Raw genomic sequence first — 20,270 nt, forward strand, 5'->3', positions numbered from 1 at the left:
GTCAAAAACTCATGAATATATCATATATAGCTCATCAATAATTGGCCCATCAAGAGAAACATGTTACAAAAGAAGTGATATTTGAACTTTGGTGGAGCGGTAACAACTTTCCTCACAACCAATTAAGATACAACTAATTGATAATGTCATTAGACATCGTATTATAGGACAAAATATCTTTTTTCATGTTAGAGGGCTTGAAAAAATATCCACCTAAACCACTCACCCCCAATGTGCTTCTATAGTGATATATTCAATATGGATTACCTCCACACAACTTCTTAGGATGCCATCTTTTCCAATTATTTACATGGTGGCAATCACAAACTTGAAACATGATTTTTTCATTAGTAAGCTTCTTATATAAGAATTTGAAGCTCCTTAGGAGCACTAAATTAGAGGAAATTTGAGGCTAAAATGGGCCTCTTTAAGAAAATATAAATAATAAGATCATGTGCCACTTCACATTAAGATGTGTTCCTTCAATGAAGTTCAATATATATTTTTCTATTAATGATATTTTCCATGTAAGTTGGGTTAATGTAGAGATAAGAGGTTAATGTTAAATAATATTGATAATTTTAGATTCTTTCACATACATAATAAATGATAATGGATGATGATGATGACAACATTACATCCATTGAGACTAACATTGTCATACTAATCTAGGTAAACAACTCTTGTCAACTTCACAAGCTCACCCAACAAAAGGGCCTAATTAGACCTTTCTTCATTGACCCTTCAGTTATGGCCTAATTATCATAATCTATGTATGAGTTAAATGAAATGCATCTAATAACCTTTCAAAACCTTGATTTTGATGATTTTTTTTATATATTTCAGCTTTGATTGACAAATTTGAGTGCACAATTTTTTTGTTATAACAAAATGGTTCAATATGTAAGAAATATATTCATGATCTCGGTAAATTAATTTCTCATCATCAATCCTATCACATTTCAATGGATTAACATATGAATATATATTAATATGAAATATATTTGTGAGCTTATTAAAAAGCAAAGAGGCTTTGCTAAAAATACATGATAATGTAGAACATTCTTTTCCAATAAGAGAAAGATCGATTTTACTAAGAAAGTAAATGATTCCTCTTTCCCAAAGATTTATGTTTGACTACTCTCTATTATATCCTTTGTGGGTTAAATTGTTGTCACCTTTACATATCTTGAACTAGCATTGTTTTGGGTTGTTTGGAAAACTACAATACAAAAATCAATATGTGAGAAAGGGAAGGCATGTAGAAAATTCTTGAAACCATGCAACTGCTAATGAGAGAAAATTGATCACAAAAGACACAAGATTTCTCTACCAAAATTCTACATAAAGAAAATAATGAATAAAAACACAATCACACATAGACCAAAATAATTTTTCGTAGGGAATGCAAATGGTAAAAACCCCTCTTCCTTGTATTAAATCAATTGAGCAATCTGATCTATTACATAGAATTTTCTTCAAGCCTAAAGCTCCCTGCAATATTGATAAACTCTACAAAGACTTTCTCAACACTTAGTAAAATAAGGCCTGCTAGGAAGCTCATATTCCCTAGCGCAGTTTTGCCCCTAAAATATAGGGATTTCTCCTATTTCTTTGCATGATTCCCAAGATAGTTTTCCCTTATTGAACCTCCAACTCTCTTTCTCTACTTTCTTCTCAAGCTCACCCTAAAAATCTTGTGTACAATAAATAAATACATGTGTCTCCATCTAGTCTTAATAGGAAATTTGAATTGCATAACCCACTAGGGCTAAATTTAGCAGTTGCAACTAGTTAACTGAGAGTAAGTCGAGTTAACAGAAAGTTAAATACTCAACTAAACTCAAAACTATCTCTATTCTAGAACTAGAGATTAATTAACTAACAAACACTAGAGTTTAACTCCATTAGATAGCTAAATTTTAGCTATCAACTAGTACAAAACTCATCGAAAGCCATCTAACTTGAACTAACGGACAATAAACTAGTGATAGGCCACATCACACATGTTAACTGACAACTAACTCAAGTATCTATGAGATTGAATTTGAATTGGCATCTTTGACTAAGGCACAAGTTAAAGAATCCATTCCTTGCTACAATTTCAACATTCCCTCTTAGCGAGGAAGGGCTTCTTGGAAGAACCTCGTCCACATGGATTTGTCTTCATCTCTACCAAGTTCTTTGATGCAACACTTTCTCCCTATGAACTAGAGAGTGCCATGTTCCTTGTGTATCTGGGTGTCCGATTCTTGATGATGGGAAACTCAACTCTCTTATGAGTTCCCTTACCCAAATCCTCTGCCCACTTAGCTTGAACTCTCCTTACACTAGACTTATCTAACCAGTTCTCATAATCATCTTATTGATCATCCCAACTACCAACTAGCTTATACTGAAACTGAGATACTGGTTGAGGCTCCATCTTGAGAGTTCTATCTTGCTCTCGCTCAACCACCACATCTCTACTTTGAAAGTATTTTCCTTACTCCTCAAGTATGCACATGCATCTACCTCTAATTTACAGAGGCTCTCGATCCTGACACCAATCTACTTGACTTGTCCTAAAGAAAAATGCTTGAGGAAGATCTTCCCTTTGTTGAACACAACATCATACCCTTTGTCTTCAATGGTGGCCACCAAAATAAGATTCTACCTCAATCTTGGAACATAAAGAACATCTCTGAGATAAAGAGGATTATCTGACTCCCTCTGAAATTTGACAGTGCCAACACCTCTAGCTACATACATGCCATCATCTCTTAGCTCAATATGAAATTGCATGTTCTTCTCCTTCAGGTGCTTGAAAATCTTCTTGTTCCGGGTCATGTCGAAGTATGTTCCTTAAACACATATGGCGGGTGCTTTGCCTCCTCTTTTGTTGATCATTGCAACTTCTGCTCCCTCAAAAATCATGCATCTCCAGCTCCAAAATTTTCCACTATCAATGATCACAACTCCTTTTGTGTCACTGAAATTTGGCTCATTGATCTGTCCCACTAGTAGGCATGTAGCTCCACTAAGAAGATTGCTCATTAGGTCTTCTAGATCTTCCCTCTTATAAGTGGTTTGTTGATCCAAATGGATCCTATAACTCTCTAAGTTTTCAAAATCGCTTAAAAGATCAAAACAATCGCATGGGAAAATCTTCATAAAATAGCAAAAAACACGATCGAGACCCAAAAAACACAAGAAAACAGTGAAAGCAGAGCTATCAGCGGCTTGAACAGTGAATGCATAGGAGCCGTCGGATCTGGCCGATCAACTGTCCAGATCCGATCAGTAATCGCAAATTGGCGGTGATAGGCGGAGGAAATCGGAGCACAACAAATAAAACTTGCGATGGTGATCGACATAGTCAATGAGTACAGTCGATCAATCGCACAGATCGATGGCCCATGTTGCATCGCATAATCGCAGTCGACAAATACGAATGGAGCACCCACCAAACTACCCAGGGTTATCGCGATATGCGATTGCGATCAGTCGCATCGCGATATTGCAATCGGAAAACACAATGGAGTGGGGCTCACACACAAACACACACACACACACACACACACACATGCAATGCGATTAGCCGGACCCGATGGATATGTAAACACTATTTTATAAGATTTGAGATCCGTTAATTGGAATTCTTAAAGTATTTCCATTTATTAAGCGAAATACAAAGGGAAGTGTCAATGCAATGAAACCCGAACCCGAAGGGGTTTAGGAATCAAAATGTATAATATTTCAAATCCGATGAATAGTGTTTTGGTGGTTTTTCCTGTGTTTGAATGCATTTCTCTGTGTAAATAGAGAATGGTCGTTTCAAGGATTTCAAAGGCCCGATGCACTCATCCGTTGTGGAATAGGTGGCCACCTCCCCTAAAGACGTTATGCAGTGATTATTAACGCTCAGAAGGGGGATTCGAGTAGACAAAGGCCGAGAGATAGAAAGCTGAGAAGAAGAAATGAACAGGTAGCGCAGATTGGCTTTAAAGCCATAGAAAACAGAAGACAGAGGCAGGCAGTGCTGATACAGAGCAAAGACAGAGACAGAGAGTGATAGAGAGAGTCTGTGTACTCAAAGAGGCTTGAGAGGTTCAAGCCAAACTCTTGTTGTTGTATCTGTTGTGTGTTGAGACTCATGTTGAGCTCAGACTTTTGTAAAATTCTGTTCTGAAGACATAATAGAGAGGCCACCACTGAAGGTTGGACCAGGAGACGTAGCCTAGGAGTGTTGGGTGAACTCCTTATTAAACTTGTTATGTTTATGTGTGTTGTCTATTATGTTCTTTAACTACTTCATTGTCTATGTATTTCACAATCTTATCGATCCATTTCACAAAGTAACATAGGCATATCCATGCATATGAGTCTGTAATACCTTAAAAGTAATCTAAGATCTCATTTTCAGATCAAGTGGTATAAGAGCTTTTGGTTTTTGGTTTGTTAAGGTTAAACAAGCTTGTGATGGACTTTTGTTGAATGCTAACTAGGTCAAAGCTCAAACTAGGAAAAGGAGAACTTGTTGAGGCTAATCCAGAAATTGAGAGAGTCTATTCTCAGAGGAGAATGGCAAAAGAAACTCCACGGGAGTTGGAAGCCCAATTCATGGAAATTTTTATGGCCATGAGGGCCATGGTAGAAGAGATGTATCGGGAGTTCAAGAAAGGTCGAGGTGAAAGCACTTCAGCACCTTAACTAGATAAAGGAATAGAGGAACCTCTTCTAGTTGCCCAACCAAATGGCAAAGGAAAAGAAGAGAGGCCTTCTCCACCATCTACCCCATCATCTCCTTCATCTTCCTCATCTCCTAACCTTGATCAGAAAAAGAAGAAGACTTCTATGATTAAATTAGATGTAAAGTTTGATTTGCCAATTTATGATGGAGAATTAAATGCAGAAAAGCTAGATAACTGGATTAGACAGATTGATGTATATTGCAGGGTGCAGAGCATTACTTCAGAAAGGAGAAAGATTTAGCTGGCTAGCCTTCGCCTTGGAGGAACTGCCCTAGTGTGGTGGGAAGGCAAGACACAAGCTGATTTGAAGAAGCATGGTAAAATTCTTTCTACCTGGAGTGAATTTGTTTCTGCCATTAACAAACAATTCTATCCACTAGCTTATATGCAGCAAGGAATGATGAGTTGGCAAACTCTTCACCAATTAAAAGGGCAAAGTGTACAAAGCTATACCCAGGAATTTAGAAAAAGAGCTTTAACTCTAGGCATTTCTCTAGACTCACCTGAAACTTTGTTGAAGTATATAGGTGGTCTACACAGCTATTTGAAGCGCACCATTCTCATGTTTAACCCCACTATCGTAGATGATGTATCAGTTTAGTCTAAACATCTAGAGGCTAGAGGCAACCCAGAGACTGGGGGATCATCAAAACCCACTACAAGCAAGAACAAGGAAAAGAAGAAGAAAAAATGGAAAGAGGGGAAGACAAACACTATACAAAAAGACAAACCTTCATGCACTCATTGCAAGAAGGATGGACATGATGATGCACACTGTTGGATTTTGCATCCGGAGCTGAAACCCAAGAAGTTAGATGGCAAGAAGAAGAAGATTGTTGTTGCTATTCAGAAAGATTTGGGGTCAGACTTAGGTGATGAAACAATTGCCACAGCCTCATGTATAAAAGGTAAAAATTATGAAGCATCTACTAGTAATTTTGCACAATCTATCGATAATGAAGAAAATGAGAGGAAAAGGCATGAGCTTTTTCATATTAGAGTTATTTCCAACAATCAAAAGATTGATACTTTATTTGACAGTGGATCACAAGTAAACATGATCTCTGAAGCAATTGTAAGGAAGTTGGGATTACTAACCACACCCCACAAGAAGCCATATCCATTAGGTTGGGTATGTGATAAAGCAAAGCTACAAGTGACAAGATAATGTAAACTTAGGTTTGCTATTGGGTCAACATTTGTAGATGAGGTTGAGTTAGACATAGTTCCCTTGGATATATGTGGAATTGTTTTAGGAAGTCCTTACTTGTATGATAGAAAAGCAATTTTCTATAGATCATAAAATAAGTATCAACTCACTAAAGATGGAATGGAATATATTGTAAGAGCTCATAAACTAAAAAATAACTACTCTCTCATAAACTCTGGGCAAATGAAAAGAATTGTAAATTCATGCAAGAAATTTTTACTAATGGTTGTAAAGGAAAGGAACCCTAATAAAACCAATATATTTGAGGGCAGTGATGCTAAACAGAAAGTTGATTTTGAAAAAGTTGTTTTAGAATATGATATTCTATTTCAAGAACCTAAAGGTCTGTCACCCAAAAGGGAAATTGTACATGATATTCATTTGCAGCAAGATGCTCCATTGCCTAACCTCGGAATGTACAGGTTATCCGCTTTAGAGAATGCAAAGATCAAGAAGCAAGTATAGGAGCTGCTCGATAAAGGGTTCATAAGACCAAGCACATCACCATGCGGATCTCCAATTGTGTTGGTGAGAAAGCAAGATGGCTCATGGAGGATGTGCATTGATTACAGAGCACTGAATAAAATAATGATCAAGAATTGTTATCCCCTTCCTCGCATTGATGATCTATTGGATCAGCTGAAAGAGGCAGTTTACTTTTCCAAGTTGGACTTGCATAGTGGCTATCATTAGGTCAGAGTTGTAGAACAAGATGCATGAAAGACTGCTTTCAAGACAAATCAAGGGCTGTATGAATGGCTGGTTATGCCTTTTGGCTTAACCAATGCTCTTGCCACCTTCATGAGAGTCATGAATGATGTACTCAGTCCTTTCATTGATGATTTTGTAATTGTATATTTAGATGATATTCTTGTTTTCAGTAAAACATCGGAAGAACATTTGAAGCATGTAAAGCAAACTTTAGATGTTTTGAAAAGAGAAAATCTCTGTGTCAAATTATCGAAATGTGAATTTGGCAAAATATATTTAAATTATTTGGGTCATATTGTAGGGGGTGGTGAATTGAAGATAGATCCCTCTAAGGTTGAAGTCATTGTGAACTGGCCTAAACCCAAATCTGCTACAGAAGTTAGAAGCTTCCTAGGAGCAACACAATATTGGAGAAAGTTTATTGCTAACTTTTCCTTGATTACAGCTCCCTTACATGCTTTGACAAGATTGAACAAGGTGTTTCAGTTGGGAGGCAAATAATAGAAAGCCTTCGACACCTTGAAAGAAAATATTACTACAGCACCAGTACTAGCACTGCCAAATCTTCAACAACCATTTGAGATTGAAACAGATGCTAGTGACTATGCCATGGGAGCAGTGTTGATGCAACATGGTAAACCCATATGCTATCATTCTGAGACATTTAATTCTGCAATAGTTAATTATCCCACATATGATAAAGAATTGTATGCATTAGTGCAAAGTGTGAAAAAGTGGAAACATTACCTATTGGGCAAAGAAACAATTATACATATTGATCATCAACCACTTCAGTATTTGCACTCACAAACTAAATTGCAGCAATCAAGACACTATAGGTGGATGGGTTTTCTACAGCAGTTTCATCTAGTCATTAGATATAAGAAGGGCATACACAATAAAGTTGCAGATATGTTGTCCAGACCAATCATAAATGCATCTACTATACTTAAGCATAACTCAGTAATGCATGAAAGCTACATTGAACAATATGCTCAAGATATAGATTTTAAAGATGTATATGCAACTTTAAGTCATGGAAAACAAGTAGAAGAATTGGATTATTATGTTAAGGACCAACTCTTATATCATTTGGGAAAGTTATGCATTCCACAAACTGAGAGAGTTAACAGAATCCGAGAAGCACATACTTCTCTTATATTAGGTCATTTTGGTGTAAGTAAAATAGTTGCACAACTGCAAAGATTCTGTTATTGGCCAAGAATGCATGAAATGGTTTCTAGATACATTAAAGGGTGTACCATGTGTGCTAAAAGCAAGCCCAACAATAGAAAATTAGGCTTGTACACTCCACTTCCAGTTCCTTCTCATCCTTGGGAAAGTGTTTCCATGGACTTTGTTGGGGATTGCCAAAATCCAGAAAAGGTCATGATTATTTATATGTTATTGTGGATAGGTTCAGCAAAATGCATATTTTAATACCTTGTAACAAGCAGATTACAGCTGAACAAACATCAAAGTTGTTCTTCCAGCATGTAGGGGTTCATTTTGGGTTACCCACTTACATTGTATCTGATCGAGATTCCCGATTTGTTGGGAAGTTTTGGTCAAGTCTGTGGGAGTTGATGGACACCAGATTGAAGAAGAGCACAACATTTCATCCACAAAAAGATGGCCAAACAGAGGTGGTCAATAGGGTAGTGATCCAGTTGCTCAGAGGAAATTGCAGCAAGCATCCCAAGCTTTGGGATGAACATTTGTGTTATGTGAAACATGCTTACAACCATGCCAAGCACTCTTCTACATAGAGATCTCCTTTTCAGACTTGTTTTGGTTTTACACCAAAGTCTCCCTTGGATTTTGTCTTTGGAAAAGACATAGCAGTTGATGGACACAGTGATGTGGACAAAGCAACCAAGTTCATTGAACGGATCCAAGAAATTTACCAGGCAGTACAGGAACAGCTGGAAAAGAGCCAAGCCAAGTACAAGGCAAGGCATGATAAGAATCGAATGGAGCATAGCTTCCAAGTTGGTGATCAAGTGTGTTTGTACATCAACAAAGACAGAATGCAAGGTGAAGGTAAGAAGCTGAAGCCAATAAGGTATGGACTTTTCAAGATACTTGAGAAAATTGGTGAGAACGACTTTCGCCTTGATTTTCCAGCTTATATGCACATCTATTCAGTAGTTAATGCAGAAAGCTTAAGACTGTTTGAACCTTCATTGATTGAAGATACCGAAGAGAAACGTTAGTTACCTTCTATTGATGATCTGTTGCCTGAATATCTCAATGAGTTGTAGGGAAATACAGTTCTGGATAGGAAGGTGAGAACTACGCACAGAGGGGATGTTGAGTACCTCAGAATCAGACTCAAAGGTTCAAAACCAAGCAGTGCAAAATGGATAGAAATTGGACAAGTGAGGGAGCCGTATCCTCACTTGATTTATGCTTAAAAACTAACTAGAGTTTGAGCTTAAGGAGGAAGAATCAGACTCTACAGCAGAGGAGGAATCAAAAGATGAAGAGCCACAAACTCCGAGTGTGAAAAGATCAGTTCGAGAAAGAAGGTAGCCGGAAAGGTATAGTCCATCTGCTTTCTGTTAAAATTTTGCTTTATCTATTACTAATGATGATCCAGAACTGTGAAGGAAGCAGTAGATTCAGAGGATGGAAAACTCTAGAAAGAGGCCATGGTTGATGAAATGGCATCTTTGCACAAAAATGAGGCTTGGGATCTGGTGGAGTTGCCGGCTAGAAGGAAACCCATTGGCAGCAAATGGGTGTTCAAAAAGAAGACAAATGCAGAAGGAAAGGTGGAGAAATACAGAGCTCAGTTGGTAGCAAAAGGTTATTCCCAGGTGCTGGGAATTGATTTTGGTGTTATTTTTTCTCCTGTTGCCAAGGTAGCTTCTATTAGATTACTTTTATATGTTGCTGTTGCTTTTGATTTTGAGGTAGAACAGATGGATGTGAAGACAACATTTCTTCACAGGGATCTGGAAGAGGAGATCTACATGAAGCAACCTGAAGGTTTTGCGGTGAAGGGTAAGAAAGAAATGGTATGCAAGATAAAGAAGTCTTTGTACGGGTTAAAACAGTCACCAAGGATGTGGTATTAGAAATTTGATACATTTATATGGGGACTTGGCTTCACCAGAAGCAAAGCAGATCACTGTGTGTATTTTAAATTAATTGGTGACTGTGTTATTTATCTGGTCTTGTATGTGGATGATATGTTGCTGTTTGGAGATGACAAAGAAATTATCCAGGATTTGAAGACCCAATTGTCCTCCAAATTCGACATGAAAGATCTTGGTGCTGCAAACTATATTTTGGCCATGGAAATTAAAAGAGACTGGGCAAAGAGGAAGCTCTCATTAAACTAGAGGAAGTATGTAGAGATAATACTGCAGAGGTTTGATATGCAGGATAGTAAACTAATGAAGGTTCCTATTCCTGTAGGTGTGAGGTTATCTACTAAACAGTGTCCCAAGACACAAGAAGAGGAAGAGGACATGTCCCGTGTTCCATATGCAAGTGTAGTTGGTAGCCTGATGTATGCAATGGTTTGTACTAGACCAGATATTGCACATGTAGTGGGAGTATTGAGCAGGTTTATGTCAAAACCAGGGAAGGAGCATTGGACAACAGTGAAGCGGGTTTTTAGGTATTTGCGTGGTACTAGTGAATATAGTTTGTGCTACCAGGGAAGACCAAGATTGGACAGAGTGTTGGATATTCGTGCCTTTTTTGATGCAGACTGGGCTAGAGATCTGGATCAGAGAAGATCTACAAGTGGGTATGTGTTTAACCTATTTGGAGGTGCAGTCAGTTGGATGAGTAAGAAACAATATATAGCGGCACTATCAACTATAAAGGTAGAATACATGGCAGCCACTCATGCAAGCAAGGAAGCAATTTGGTTGCAGAGATTGTGTTCAAGTATGGGGTTAGTATAGGGAGCTATAAGGATAGACTGTGACAGCCAAAGTGCAATTTTCTTGGCAAAGAACCCTGCATATCATTCAAAGACAAAGCACATTGATGTTCAGTATCACTTTGTGAGGGATATTATAGAAGACAAAAAGGTGTTGCTGGTAAAGGTGGACACTTTGAAGAATACTGCAGATGCGTTGACAAAATGTGTGAGCTCTAAGAAGTTCTCTTGGTGTAGAGAAACAATGGGCGTTGCAGGGCTGGATAAATGACTAAGCTCTCTTGTCACCCCCTGTAGAAAGAAAACAACAAGTGGGAGAATGTTGGGTTGTGTTATATTCTTTCCACAACTAGCCCACGTATTTAACCAGGGGGTTAGAGGGCCCCCCCTTTCGTTGCGCCGATTGCGTAGCGAGGGGGTCACAAGGGGTTTGAGGGGTGTGGGTAGCCCCCCTCTATGGGGTCTGGGGCAGCACCCTAGAATTTTTTTTTGGACCCTATATTAGGTTGGGTGGACCTACCTATGGTTTTGTGCATGATTTTCGCACATGGTTTTGGACGCGATGGTTTTCGGTCCATGGTTTTGGATGCGATGGTTTTCGGTCCATGGTATTGGATGCTTTGACATGTATAAATATTTATTGTAACATTGAAAGGAACATAATCAAAAATCAAGATGGTAGTCCCGATTTTGGGATCCAGGGGAAAATATTTGTGTATATGTGTTTTATGTGTTATGCTCTCACATTGTTTATTTTCTATGTTTTAGAATTCGTATGCAGGTAATTTATGTACCAGGTTAAAACCTACATATTTGCATAATAGAATCCCACATCACATACTTGGGATGAAGACACCAGAGGAAGCTTTCTCCAGTAAGAGACTAGATGTGGGTCACTTCAAGATCTTTGGCTCATCGGTATATTGCCATGTGACAAAGGATGCACAGAAGAAGCTTGAGCTGACAGCAAAGCTGGGGATATTTGTGGGGTACATCGATACACCTCACAACTATCGGGTGTACTTGCCTACTAGTTGGAGGACAGTGGTTCGCAGAGATCTCAAGTTTGATGAGCAGAAGGCCATGCAAGTTTCCCTTGAGAGGGAGCTCCAACTACAGGTTGTGGAGGAACTATTGGTTCCTAAGGAGGAGGAACCTCAGACTGATGTCGAGCAGCTGCATGCAAAGGTTCCAGGAGTGGAGACATCCACTCAAGCAGATTCTTTCAGAGATGGACGGAAGTGCAAAAGAGAAGTTGACATATTGTTGGAGGATGCGAGAGAGAATGTGGGAGTACCATCTTCTCAGCACAGACAAAGGAGGTCACTTGAAAGGTACACTGGATACATGGCCCTTGCTAGGGAATGTGTTGAGATCCAGGCATCTTCCTTTGAGGAAGCAGTGCAGCAGCCGATTTGGGTTAATGCTATGGAGGAGGAGTATGACTCCATAAATCGTAACAGTGTTTTGGACGTGGTTCCAAGACAGGAGAGCAAGTCAATTGTGAGTTCCCGTTGGCTTTACAAGAAAACAAGCTGCTGATGGTAGTGTGGAGAAGCATAAGGCAAGATTTATTGCCCGTGGCTTTTAACAGGTCGAGGGGATTGACTATGATGAGACTTTTTCTCCTGTCGCAAGGTACTCATCTATCAGATCTATGTTGGCACTATCAGCACAGATGGGTTGGAAAATCCATTAGATGGATGTGAAGACTGCATTCCTCAATGGCCAGATTGAGGAAGAGGTGTACATAGAGTAGCTGAAAGGTTTTGAGACCTTCGATCGTGAGTCACACGTGTGCCAACTCAAGAGAGCGTTGTACGAGCTGAAGCAAGCACCTCGTGCTTCGTACACCAAGATACATAACTACTTCACTGGGTTGGGCTTCACAAAGAGTCAAGCAGATGCGAACCTGTACCACATCGTGGTGAAAGGTAAGTTGTGTTGGGTTGTGTTATATTCTTTCCACGTAGTTAACAGGGGGTTTGAAGGGCACCTGTAACCCCACTTTATGCGGTCCGGGGAAGCGCCCCAGAAAATTTTGGTTTTGGACCCTATGTTAGGTTGGGTGGACCCACCTATGGTTTTGTGCATGATTTTTGCACATGTTTTTTGGACGTGATGGTTTTTCGGTCCATGGTATTGGATGCTTAGGCATGTATAAATATGTATTGTAACATTGAAAGGAACATAATGAAAAATCAAGTTGGTAGTCCCGATTTTGGGATCCAGTGGGAAAATCTCTATGTATATGTGTTTTATGTGTTATGCTCTCACATTGTTTATTTTTCTGTGTTTTAGAATTCATATGTAGGTAATTTATGTACGGGGTTAAAACCTACATTTGGTATCAAAGCTGTTTTGGCTTCAAGGGGACACCTTTGTTACTAAAGGGTTTTGCTCGGGCCTGTGGTAGACCCTGTTCAGTGGGAGATCTGCGAGGTCGATTTTGGTGGTGAAAGAAGATGGTGAGCAGTGGAAAGATAGAGATCGAGAAATTTAATGGTCAGAGTTTTGAGTTGTGGAAACTCAAGATGGAGGATCTGTTGGTGGATAAAGACTAGTGGATCGCGGTAGATCTGGGTACTAAACCAACGGGAGTGTCCGATGAAGAATGGAAGAAGTTGGATCGGAAGGAAAAGAGCACAATACGATTGTGTGTCTCAGATTCGGTATTGCTGAATGTATCAGGGGAAGCTACGGTGAAGGCTTTGTGGGACAAGTTAGGGACTTTGTATCAATCTAAGTCTCTAGTGAATAAACTGTTCCTGCGGAAAAAGTTGTATAACCTGAGGATGAAAGATGGAGACTCGGTGACAGAGCATCTAAATGCATTTAATATTGTGGTAAGTCAGTTAGCATATGTTGATATTAAAATTTCAGATGAAGATAAGTGCATCAATTTGTTGTGTTCTCTACCAGATTTGTGGGATAGTCTGGTTATTGCAATAGGTAGCAATGCAACTGCCTTGCATTTTGATGAAATAGTCTCATCCTTGCTAACGGAGGAGATGAGACAGAAAAATATGGAGAGCCAAAATGGTGATGCCTTGTTTGTATGAGGGCGGACCCAGAACAGAAACAAAAATAAGTCATCGAGTGGGAGATCTAAATCTAAAGGGAGATCTAAATCTCTAGGAAAACCTGTAAAGGTGGTGTGCTGGAAATGTGGAAAGGAAGGGCACTACAAAAGGGACTATAAATCTAAAGCTCCTGACAAAGGAAAGGGATCTGATGAGGCTCCTTCTGCAGAGGCGAAAACCACCTCAGATGAAGGTGGGGATGTGTACTTGGCTTCTTCAAGTACACATGTAGATCATGAGGCATGGTTGATTGACTCAGGTGCATCCTTTCACTTCACTCCCCATAGAGAGTGGTTCTGCGAGTATGAGAAATATGATGGTGGTGATGTCTTCTTGGGGGATGACAGGAAGGCTAGAATCATTGGTCGTGGAAAAGTAAAGTTGAAGTTGCAAGGTGGAAGGGTTAGAATGCTTCCAGATGTTCTACATATTGCTACATTAGCTAGAAATCTGATTTTTGTTAGCAAGCTGGATGATGCAGGTGTAAAAATAGTGTTCGAGAAGGATACTTGCAAGATGGTTCGGGGAGCACTGGTATTGATGTGGGGAGTTCGGATTGGAACTCTGTACAAGTTGCAAGGTAGCACTGTTATTAATGGGTGCAATAGTTCTGTGGTTCCTTAAAGTGGAGCAGAAAATCTAGTGGTCTCTAGAGAGAAGACCATGTTGTGGCATCAAAGGCTTGGACATATTGGAGAAAAGGGCCTTCGAATACTTCATGGTAAAGGTATGGTAGAAGGTATGAGTAATAGCTCTCTAGATTTTGATTTCTGTGAAAAATGTGTATATGGGAAGCAGAATTGGGTGAGTTTCCCCTCTGGTAGTAAGAGGGCAAAACTGATATTAGAACTTGTGCACAGTGATGTGTTTGGACCTGTGAAGGTTCCATCACTGGGTAAGTCTGTGTACTATGTATCATTTATAGATGACTTCTCAAGGAATACATGGATATATTTCCTTAAGAATAAATCTGAAGTCTTTGACAGGTTTAAAGAATTTAAGGCTCTGGTGGAAAACCAGACAGAGAAGAAGATAAAGGTGCTGAGGATAGATAATGGTGGAGAGTTTTGCAGTAAGGAATTTGAAGAATTTTGTAAGAAGTGTGGTATAGCACAGCAGAAGACTACTCCATATACACCTCAGCAAAATGGAGTTGCAGAAAGAATGAATAAGACGTTGATGGAAAGGGCAAGCAACATGCTCAGTGGTGCTGGGTTACGAAAGGAATTCTGGGTAGAGGCGGTGGATACTGCATGTTACCTGGTCAACAAGTCACCTTCATCACTGTTGGAGGATAAGACTCCACAAGAGGTATGGACTGGTAAGAAACCCTCTCTTTCACATCTGAGGGTATTTGGATGTGATGCATATGTACATGTTCCAAAGGAGAAACGAACCAAGTTGGATAGTAAATCTGAAAAGTGCATCTTTATTGGGTATAAGGATGGTTTAAAGGGTTATAAGCTTTGGAACCCAATCACACGGAAGGTTGTGTACAACTGAGATGTGGTGTTTAGAGAGGTGAAAGATGTTATTAAACATGAAGTCCAATGAAAGGAACCTGAGAAGATAGAGTTTGAGCTAAAGGAGGAAGAATCAGACTCTACAACAAAGGAGGAATCAGAAGATGAAAAGCCACAAACTCCGACTGTGAGAAGATTAGTTCGAGAAAGAAGGCAACCTAAAAGGTATATTCCATCTACTTTCTGTTCAAATTTTGCTTTATCTATTACTGAAAATGATCCCAGAATTGTGAAGGAAGCAATAGATTCAGCGGATGGAAAACTTTGGAAAGAGGCCATGGTTGATGAAATGGCATCTTTGCACAAAAATGAGGCTTGGGATCTGGTGAAGTTGCTGGCTGGAGAGAAACCCATTGGCAGCAAATGGGTGTTCAAAAAGAAGACAAATGTAGAAGGAAAAGTGGGGAAATACAAAGCTCGGTTGGTAGCAAAAGGTTATTCCCAGGTGCTAGGAATTGATTTTGGTGATATTTTTTCTCCTGTTGCCAAGGTAACTTCTATTAGAGTACTATTATCTGTTGTTGCTGCTTTTGATTTTGAGGTAGAACAAATGGATGTGAAGACAACATTTCTTCACGGGGATCTGGAAGAGGAAATCTACATGAAGCAACCTGAAGGCTTTGCATCAAAGGGTAAGAAAGAACTGGTATGCAAGTTAAAGAAGTCTCTGTATGGGTTAAAACAGTCACCAAGGATGTGGTATCAGAAATTTGATACATTTATATGGGGACTTGGCTTCACCAAAAGCAAAGTAGATCACTGTGTGTATTTTAAATTAATTGGTGACCGTGTTATTTATCTGGTCTTGTATGTGGATGATGGTTGGAAATGACAAAGAAATTATCCAGGATTTGAAGACCCAATTGTCCTCCAAATTCGACATGAAAGATCTTGGTGTTGCAAACTATATTTTGGGAATGGAAATTAAAAGAGATCGGGCAAAGATGAAGCTCTGGTTAAACCAAAGGAAGTATGTCAAGATAATACTGTAGAGGTTTAATATGCAGGATAGTAAACCAGTGAAGGTTCCTATTCCTGTAGGTGTGAGGTTATCTGCTGAACAATGTCCCAAGACACAAGAAAAGGAAGAGGACATGTCCCGTATTCCATATGCAAGTGCAGTCGGTAGCCTGATGTATGCAATGGTCTGTAGTAGACCAGATATTGAACATGCAGTGGGAGTATTAAGCAGGTTTATGTCAAATCTAGGAAAGGAGCATTGGACAGTAGTGAAGTGGGTTTTCAGGTATTTGTGTGGCACTAGTGATTATGGTTTTAGCTACCAAGGAAGACCAGGATTGGACCGAGTGTTGGATATTCATGGCTTTGTTGATGCAGACTAGGCTGGAGATCTGGATCAGAGAATATCTACAAGTGGGTATGTGTTTAACCTATTTGGAGGTGTAGTTAGTTTGATGAGTAAGAAACAATCTATAGTGGCACTATCAACTACAGAGGCAGAATACATGGCAGCCACTAATGCAAGCAAGGAAGCAGTTTGGTTACAGAGATTGTGTTCAAGTATGGGGTTAGTATATGAAGCTATAAGGATAGACTGTGACAACCAAACTACAATTTTCTTGGCAAAGAACCCTGCATATCATTCAAAGACAAAGCACATTGATGTTCAGTATCACTTTGTGAGGGATATGATAGAAGACAAAAAGGTGTTGCTGGTAAAGGTGGACACTTTGAAGAATATTGCAGATGCATTGACAAAATCTGTGAGCTTTGAGAAGTTCTCTTGGTGTAGAGAGACAATGGGCATTTCAGGGCAGGGAAAATGACTAAGCTCTATTGTGGCCCCCAGTGGAAAGAAAACAACAAGTGGCAGAATGTTGGGTTGTGTTATATTCTTTCCACGTAGTTAACAGGGGGTTTGAAGGGCACCCGTAACCCCACTTTATGGGGTCAGGGGTAGCGCTCTGGAAAATTTTAGTTTTGGACCCTATGTTAGGTTGGGCGAACCCACCTATGGTTTTGTGCATGATTTTCGCACATGTTTTTTGGACGCGATGGTTTTTCGGTCCATGGTATTGGATGCTTTGGCATGTATAAATATGTATTATGACATTGAAAGGAACATAATGAAAGATCAAGCTGGTAGTCTCAATTTTGGGATCCGGTGGGAAAATCTCTGTGTATATGTGTTTTATGTGTTCTGCTCTCACATTGTTTATTTTTCTGTGTTTTAGAATTTGTATGTAGGTAATTTCTGTACGGGGTTAAAACCTACAAGTTGTTGATCATCGTACTTTATGTTGATGATCTCATATTGACTAGTGATGATTAGTTGATCGTGTCTTGCAAGGAGGACCTTGCAAGAGAATTCGACATGAAAGACATGGGTCTCATGCATTACTTCCTTAGCATGGAAGTGTGGCAGAAGGATGGGGAGTTGTTTGTGTCTCAGGGCAAGTATGCCAACAAGATACTCAAGAGATTCCACATGGAGAAGTGCAAGCCCATGCAGACTCCTCTAGTAGGTAACTGGAGGAAGGACGTTGTTATTTCAAGAGAAGTGGTAGAGGCTATTGTGTACAAGCAGCTTGTGGGTTCACTGATGTACTTAATGAACACACGACCAGATTTGTGCTATGTGGTGAACCAGCTGAGTCAAGCGATGGTTTAGCCTACCAAGATGTTTTGGAAGGTGGAAAAGCATGTATTGAGATACCTCAGAGGCACATCTCAGTATGGATTATGGTACAAATGGACAGAGGGAGTGAAGCTACAGGGCTTCACTGATGCAGATTGGGCAGGGAGTCCATTAGATCGGAAGAGTACATCAGGAGGGATTTTCAACCTTGGGTCAGTGGCAGTTTCTTGGTATAGCAGGAAACAGAGGTTGGTTGCACTCAGCTCGGCAGAGGAAGAATACATGGCTGCAATTCAGGCAACATGTGAGGCCATCTGGATGCGGAAAATCCTAGTTGGTTTGTTTGATCAGAGGATGGATCCAACTGTGATCTATTGTGATAATCAGAGTTGTATCAAACTCTATGAGGATCCAGTATTTCATGATAGGTCATGTTAGGTTCCTATACCAATAGGTGTCATATTTCATGATTGACTGTTAAAATGACAAATATGTTCATCCTTTCCATGCTGCAAAGGTTCCATATTTTCAAAAAAAAATCTAAAACTTAAAAAATGAAAAGAGGGTATGCCCTAAAAGAAAAATCAAAGGGAAAAAAGAATGAATTGGTCAAAAAGAAAGAAAATGAACCCCAAAAGAAAGACCATGAAAGTTTGCTAGTCCAAAATGCCACTACTATACTATTTTTTGCAAAGAAGATTCAATATGTGCAATCAGTGACATCTGTCATAGTTGATGGATGGCCAAACAACTTAATCTTGGCCAATCCATGTTTTAATTTTCTTGTTTTTAGAGATAGAGAATAAAATCTATCCAAACAGTTCGAGCTTGGTAGATAATTAGTTAGGTAGAGAAGCAAAGGAGCTCAATAGTTAAATCTGAGCCCCTGGAAGAAATAAGGGCAGACTTAGATAGGAGGCCAACTAAAAGAAAAGAAGAGAGTAAGGGTTTGCTAGTTCAAGTGCACCCACAGAAAAAGGAAGAAAAAATGTTAGGTGTACTAGGCTCGGTAGGCAGTTTTGATGTTTCAGAAGCAGGTTTGTGAACAAATTTTGTCTTTTTGAGATGTTTCATCTCATGGATATCACAAGTGCCATGGCAAGGTGGCTATAAAACAAATGAAGCATGACTAATTTCCCTCCTTATTTTCTCCAAGAACATTTACTAACCTCCCCTCAACACTGAGATCTGCTCAGTGCACCTAGTTCACTTCATTTCATAAAGAAGACTAAGTGAGACTTTGTTTTTACTTAGGCAAAGGAAGCCACATTTCTTGTGTAATAATCCTTTTCTTCCATTATGCTAAGCTTCCCAGAATTCATGGCCTAGATCCTTTTCATTTTCCTAAAGCCTAAGTCATTCTTCAAACTTAGTATTTTGTTTAAACCTACCTTTCATATTAACCTACTAACTTTATATTATAACTCCTACATGAATATTTCCCCTCCCCTATTATATAAACTACATAAAAAAACCAAAACTTTAATATCCCACCCCGGGCTTATTTATAGCCACATATTAATGTTTAAAGGGGGTCCAAGTTTTATCCGAAATCTTATGGACAACCCTCCCCGCACGCGCATATAAACATTGGGATTCATTCAACATTCAGTTAAATGAATAACCAACCCACCCGACAAACCCAAAGTTAAATACACTGCAAAAACTTTACAAAACATTGATTTGTATGGTGGGTCTCCGCGCCATACCCTTCGTTGTTTCCTGTGGACCGCCCACTGTTAGATCATAGTCCATAGATCTGACAGCTCCGATGCATATCGCAACCCCTCCGATGGCCGAAGATTAGCGTCCGGGGGATGGGCAGTATTGCCATCGTACAAAACACAGGTGGCAGGCTCCCGCTATGATCGCAGCCCCCCCCCCCCCCCCCCCCTCCGATACCACCATGGCCCAAAGGCGGTGTGAGGGCCAAACCGCTTACCGCTCATACCCCCTCCGCGCTGAAATCATCCAACACGTCGTCCACCACCTCTCCTCCGTGTCATCCGCCATGTCACCACCAAGTCAGCTTCTGTACCCCCGCTACACGATAAAATCATTGTGTCATGCTGATGTCACCCGACCGAAGTGCACCAAAACCCACCAAAATCAAATTTTTGTCAAAAGGGCGTGAAATGGTCATTTTTTGGTCATTTCTGTTTGTTTGTTCTATGCGACCTGTGCATGCCAATTCATGTTCATAGTAGTCATCTGACCATACAGTCTGCTCCAGGCCAAATCAAGCCCGCAAACTAGTCTTCTAGCTCAGTCCGCCACCTACATTTCGTATAGGGTGCTCATTAAAACAGGTATTTACCCGAATTCCACTCCAAAACCCCGTATTTCTATCTTTCTCTGTAAAATCGTCCGGAGAACCCAAATTTGAATTAGAAGCATTGTGCTTCCTTCAAACCCGCGCACTGTAACCTCTGTTTTTTCCCATTTTACCAAGGAATCCTTCAAACTCCGTCTCCCACTGTAAATTTCGCCCACTAAGCTAAATTCAAGCT

The sequence above is a fragment of the Pinus tabuliformis genome, chromosome 3_2, assembly GCF_031772625.1.
Source record: "Pinus tabuliformis cultivar Carrire ecotype Pingquan chromosome 3_2, CPIR1, whole genome shotgun sequence".
NCBI classification, from domain to species: domain Eukaryota; kingdom Viridiplantae; phylum Streptophyta; class Pinopsida; order Pinales; family Pinaceae; genus Pinus; species Pinus tabuliformis.